Below are 7,500 nucleotides of genomic sequence, written 5' to 3' on the forward strand. Positions count from 1 at the left end.
TATATTAAACTACACTTAAGAGTATGACAATTAGATGCAATAAGTACGATAAAAATAGCACTGGACCAGAGCCAACAGCGAAGAATATATCCGGCTCTGTAATCACTGTTTTACGAAAGCAGAATCTCTGTTGACTTCCAAGTGGTCGTCGCAAGGGGTTTTATGACGAAACAAGACGTGGCGTCGGGACAAGAATCAATAAATACCAATTTTATATCTAGCATCACAAGCTGACCAGTTCCATCATGACTATTGGTGACGCTGGGCATTGACACGAACAATACACAAACAAATAGAAAGAAAGGTATCAGATGTTGCTGACGTCTGAGGATAATCTTTAAAACTCGAGAAAGGTCACAATAGCAGGGTAACTCTTCACCTTCATTGTTAGTTGCAAATGCGGTTTGATTTGTTTGCTTGAAGGAAATACTGCAAACGCACTACCCAGAGAATATATTATGGTATTTGTAAGTATTCATTCTTATTAAGTATTTACGCGCATAGTAAAATAACCTGAATTACTATTACGGCATTAATAACCACTGAATATTCTGATGAAACACATTAAGGTCAATATCTAGTGATATATATGATATATACTTGGAGAATGGTACATTACTACGCATATTCCACAAAATGAATTCAAAGGCTATCTAGTTCACTCGTCTTTTAATCAGCATGAACTAAAAAAAAAAAAATGTGCATTCATAGCAGACAACAAATTAATTTTTATGAGCCATGCTTTCCTTGCAATTCAGGTGAAAGAACAAACCACGATTCAGCTATTTACGTTTCGGATATCACAGTATATTGAAACAGAATTTGACATGTTCATTTAATGATCACTAGAAATAAAAATTCCAGGGATAAAATCTACGTAAACAGTTCAGGAGTACTGTAGGGGGGTTTCACAATGCTATAAGACGTGAATTTTGAACGATTGTATTCTTATACTATGTGCATCAGCATTATATGGTTCGTGATATATTATGTAGCATTTGTTTGACACATTCGCTTATTATACAGTCTGGGCTAATTTTACAACAAATTTTATGGTTTGTAAAATATCTATCTATTCATTTGATTTACATACCAATTCTGATTCTTCCTTTTAAATATTACTGTATATAAAGAGTTTGTTATTTACCTTTGAACATTTCCCTAGAACAGATTAGAACTAAAACAGATATCACGGTGGTTATAAGAGGTTATCAATGACACATCTGCGAATACACAGCTTGTGCGCATTTTGTGATAACTGGTGATGGTTTGTATTTTTACCACACACACACACACACACACACACACACACACACACACACATACATCACAACGATATTGATATCAATGGCTTCCTCTAACTCTCTGCTACGCAAATAAATATAAATTATGCCACGAAATCCCCCCCCAGTACCCACAGATTTGTCCTCGATACAGGGCAAGGCATGAATAGTCCAGGGAAATTGCAAGGTAAATTACGATTAATATACTGTGAACTGGTCAGTGTATAGTCAATTGCAGGGGTCTGTGCCCCCTAGCCATCCCCCTGGACAACAAAGAATCCACCCCGTGATACGGAGGACAGAGCGTCAATTTTTGCGTTTCCATATGAGTTTTCCTAATGCAAATGGCTGCACCTATCACCCCATCAAGGGAACAGGCATAGTGCCCATGTAAACTAACATGGAATCATCCGAGTGAGGAATCACGTCATTTTATAGACACATATGTATGCATTTTTTTATATAGAAATATTCTAAGGTATTGAATTATGTTAATATTAATTTATTTTATCTAATTCATCAATAAAAAAGTCTAGTTGTACAGAAACTTCGTAGCACAAGGTCAAAGCAGTAATTGGTCAGACGTCTTCGTCTGAGAGGCATTCAGTTTGCATCTCTTTAACATGAGCCTCAAAATCAGACGGAAACGCAAACATTGACGCAAAAAGGGCCAGCGTGATAGTGCCTTTATGAGGATTGGAGGGTGGCATCCCCCCAGAAGGGAGGTCGCAGTGGGTGCAGCTCCCTCTATTGGATACTATAATAATTGATTTTGTGTGTATTATTCGTAATCGACCCCGGAATTTCCCTGTTACAGTACCTTTCATGTCACTCCCCTTGTTATCGGGGCCAAGAGTTTCCGCGGCATAATTTCGATATATAGTAGAGAGTGAGAGGAATCATCGATGCCAAATCGTCGCGATCAGTTAACCGAAGGCATTCCGAAAAAATACCATATGTGAGTGTGTATGTATGCATGTTTATGCATAACACATAATTACACATATTCATATATATCTATATGTAACGCCAGTATATTGTTTATCCCTTTTACTCACAATCTCTCAGATACTACGATACCGAATATCTGGTCAAAATCACTCTTTAACAACGGCCTTGACAGGCTTACGTTATGCTCATACCATAGATAAAAATAATCGATTCGCTGATATACTTAACCCTAACCCACTTGTAGAACATGCATACAAGAGTGACCAGGCATATAGACATTTATAACGAAAGAGGTTTTACGCCTAGTTATATGTGATCTGAAATAAGACGATTGAATTCCCTGTATACTTCAGGACGTTTGTAAACTCATATCATGTCATTTCATTTTTTGTTCAGCATCGTCATTTTTATCATTATTGTTTTTGTTGATGTTTTTATAATGATTATCATTATTACCATTATCATGATTGTTGTCATTATTATTATCATTATTATTATTATTATTATTGTCATTATTTTTATCATTATTATTATTATTATCATTGTTATTATTGTTATTATCACTATTATTATCATTATTTTTATGATCATTATTTTTATCATCATTGTTATTATCACTATTATTATCATTATTTTTATTAAAATTATTTTTATCATCATTGTTATTATCTTTATCATTAATATTATTTTATTGTTGTTATTGTTGTTGTTACTGTTATCAATAATCAGTTTCTTCATGTATTTTGATAGCATTAATTATCAATTAGTTTACCGTTATTATTCTTATTTATGTTACTGCTATATCTTCAATGTTACTATTATCATTAGCATTACAGGTATCATTTAACTATTCATTATTGTTATTAATATTATCACCAGTAATTACTATCCTCTTCATTATTATGATTATTTGTCATATGGTTTCAACATTTACGATAAGATTTGATTTTACATCAACCCAAGGTTTATATAAGTACTTATATACTTACATAGACAAACGTCCTAATGAAGGAACTTATTACTAGCTCTTATTTTATAAATTGCCATCTTTAGTGGGGATACTTTTCCTTACACTTTTTAAGTATATATATATATACATATTGTTACGGCTGGTATGTTACTAAGATAATTCATGGGAAGAGCGGCTCCGCTGAACTCTAATTCTCCTAATGCGGTAGCCAGAATCATAGACGAAAAATCAAAACAATGATGCGGCCAAAGACATTACAAACCGAAAAGAAGCTGCAATTGGCGAAGAGATCTTGCCCAGGCCTATGGCATTGGAGGAGTGGTTGAGGAAATCCTCCCCAGGAATTCAAGGCAGTGAGCAAGACGGTGATAGGGGGGGGGGGGGGGGGACGAACACTCCTGCAGGAACTGCTTAGTTACAGTAGCCAACAACGTTTTTTACATTAGCACTTTTGCTAGTTATGGATTAATTTATTTTAACGTTACTTTAATAATACACACACACACACACATATATATATATATATATATATATATATATATAGATGTATATGTATATATGTATGCATGTATGTATATGTATGTGCATGTATATGTATATGAGTGTGTCTGCGTTTGTGTGTGTATACCTAATTGCTAGGTTCATATCATTAGTATTCAGTTGCACAATTATTTGCAAAAAGGATGAATAACTCAGGAAGCGAAAATAATAATGACCTCATTTGTAGATCATTGACAGTAAAACATACAAATATCAGTAACGATAATCATCTATTATATACGGAGAATTGCATACGTTTTCTATTTATCAGTGTTTTAGTTCATTTATAATATTTTTCCTATACATATATGCATTTTGATATTGAACAGATTACCAGCTAGAGTCATAACGACCCAAAAAAAGTATCATTAGTCGCAGGTAACATAAAAGTGTATCAATAGAGGTATAGAGGTACATTAGCAAGAAATTATTGAAGAGAATAATGAATTTATGGTCTACATTATCCCTTATCTGTTACCATTTCTTGGTGTTTTTTATGTTCAACAATGTCACGACTGCCTCTGAATTCTAGAACATGCAGAAGTTCAAGAAAGTTTTTTTTTTTGTATGACTTACAAACTTTAAAATTATTAAAGAAGTTCATAATTATGCGCACATGCTGTCATAGCCTGTCATTTTACTTTTTTTTCCAGGAAAGTGCAAGTGAACGAGTGCGTATGTCATTATTATTATTATTATTATTATTATCATTATCATTATCATTATTATTATTATTATTATTATTATTATTATTATTATTATTATCCTTATTATTATTATGGTAAGCCACAAAAAGAGCCACACTGAACTAAACAGGAGATCAACGCTCAAAATTGAGACAGAATGAAAGAAAAGAAGCATCTACAAATAATGTCATCTTCATAAATCTTTTTGGACTAGCGAATGATGCCTGACTTAGATGAAAATGGCCGGGCCACATTCCTAATTTGTTTCCAATAATGTTTCTGAAATATTGAATGTACGTATCAAATGTTGCTCTAACTATTAAATGTATACATTGCTTCCTAGTCCAATAAGGTCATGAAAGAAATGTACAAAATTTAATAAAGAAACGTCGAACACTGTATCTAACAAGCACATTTCACGGAGAAATTTTGCGTGACAGGAAACGCATAATAATCTTTGTTTTATTTTATTTGTATTAATTTACTCATTTCACTTATTCACTTATTTATTCCTATTGTCTTATAATGAACCGACCGCGCTTTTTTGGTTTCAAGTTGTATTGATTTTTTTTGCTTTTTCAGCAGGAGTATGCAAAACTTATGGACGGATTGAGACGGAAATTTATAGATAGGTTCCTTTGCTCGGTTCCTGAATTAACCGAAATTTGGGAAATGAAGCATATCTGCTTACTAATCTAGGATCAATTCAAAGTCGTCGTAGCCAGGGTTATGCCTGAGATAAACGAGTCTTCTTGGAAATAAATCACCTCTTTAAAAAAAAATGGGTTATACTTATATTTCCAGACTGGATACTTTAACACGTGGAATTGTAATTATCACCATGCTCATCAATACTTGCATTGCTATTACTATCAACTATCAAACTAAGGACTCCGAGAAGTTTAAAAACAACATGGCAAAAGTAAAGGATCCGTCAGTGAAAGTAGGAAGGAGGAAAGGATGTTGCAGGATGGTCCAACAGCGGAAGGATTGAGACACCTGACACACTTACAGCTCCGTGCAAGTGACTCCATTGCACTGTGCACTGATGCCGACTTCTTGTTGCAGGACGAATGACTTTGCTTTGAATATTATCATTCTTGTTGTTATCATTGTTTATTCTTGTTGTTATCATTGTTTATTCTTGTTGTTATCATCATCAATAGTCATGGTTGTTGTTTTCATTATCAATATTATTGCCATCATTTTTACTATTGATATTTTGCCATCTCTAAAGTTTTGTCTGTTGACGTTATTACTGGTAATATTGCCATTTTCATTATTGTTATCACGATTGTTATTACTATTATTATTATTATTGTCACCGTCCTCATTATTATTATTATTGTCGCCGTCCTCATTATTATTATTATTATTATTATTATTATTAATATTATAGTTGTTGTTGTTTTTTTATGTTGTTGTTGATGTTATATATTATTATTACTATTATTCTCATTATTATGATTATTATTGTTGTTGTTGTTATTACCATTATCATTTACATTATTGTTAATATCAACTTGATGATATTACTATCAATACATTTTATTATCATCAATGTTGAAAACGTTCCTAATATGATTATTATCATGAAAATAATAATAATAATGAATATTATTATGAAAACAATGATAATTAATATCTTTGTCGTTATTATTGCCATACCAATTAGCCATTGCTGTTACCAAAAAAAAAAAATCAAAATAATTAGAATTCTTATCTCAATAATGATTGTTTGTAAATAATTCCATGTATGTATTTTTTTTCTACGGAAAAATACATGTTATCATATAAAAATCGTATAAGTTGAAAACAGTTTTTTTTTTCATATAAGCATCTATTGAAACACCAATTGCAAGATGATAATTAACTTTAACTGGTATAATCAATGTGTAAAAGATTATAATTTTAGAAAATATTAAGAGCAAGATTGCGTGTTATGAAGATTTACTGTATGACGTAGTCTGTATGAAATAAAGTTGGTTATGACGTAAGAATGGTCTATGTTTAGATATCTTACTTCCTTATTGAACTGTTCGAAATACAACCTAGTGGTAAAGACAATACTTTTTTTGTTTTTTGTTAATGAAAGAATCGGTAAAATGATCACAGTTTCCTAACGTAAAACTTGCTTCTGTGAACAAAACGTGTTTGACTTGTTACAGAAAACGTTGACCGTCACCGGCGAAGGACAAACTACTTTAAAGAAGGAAAAAAAACGAAACCGCGTACGAATTGCAGCTAAAATGCCACATAGACGTGAAATGATAATACTAATACCTATATATGATACAAACATAAAACTAAACAACCGATCCTCAAACAAATACACAAAAAAACATGTACCAAAATATCTAAGTGACAAAAAAACAAGACAAAAGATTAAGAAGAGAGCAAAGAACTTAGTCATCCTTGAAGGAAAAGGTCACAAACAAGATGCCATTGAATAAGGACTCAAATCATCACGACCTTGTAAAGTATCTGCAGTAAGACAGAGTATGTTATTCATTTATCGATCTTCGCCAAGGGTCGACGAGATTGCCAATATCGACTGACAGAGATCGATAAACAAATATTCATACCATATAAGGGACTTCGTGTTGTATTATCGGATAAAGTAGATAGGTATTAGACGGTAGTATACTAATCAGTGTCTTTAGTCATACGTATCTTTGTATATTTTTATTTGATATATATATATATATATATATATATATATATATATATATGTACTTTACAGTCCTTGACGAAGTAAGAGAAAAAAATCTGTAAGTGTCTAGTTTCTGCAGTGACTCATCTGATTCTTCCGTACTCCACAGCTTTCTCGACACATGGAGATTATATCATTTGACTAAAATGTCGATTATTCATGCATGTGTGTGTAAGGGGAATCGAAATTATATCCAATTACCACTCGATTCATCACAGGAATCCGTGAAAAGTGATTTTCTTCAGAATACTTGAACATAGAATAATTTTCACAAATAATCAATAGCGTTAAAGGTGAAAGAGCAGTCTGCCTAATAAAGTCATCAATAGCTGAATTCAAACGTCGCTTTTAACCTTG

The sequence above is a fragment of the Penaeus chinensis genome, chromosome 3, assembly GCF_019202785.1.
Source record: "Penaeus chinensis breed Huanghai No. 1 chromosome 3, ASM1920278v2, whole genome shotgun sequence".
NCBI classification, from domain to species: domain Eukaryota; kingdom Metazoa; phylum Arthropoda; class Malacostraca; order Decapoda; family Penaeidae; genus Penaeus; species Penaeus chinensis.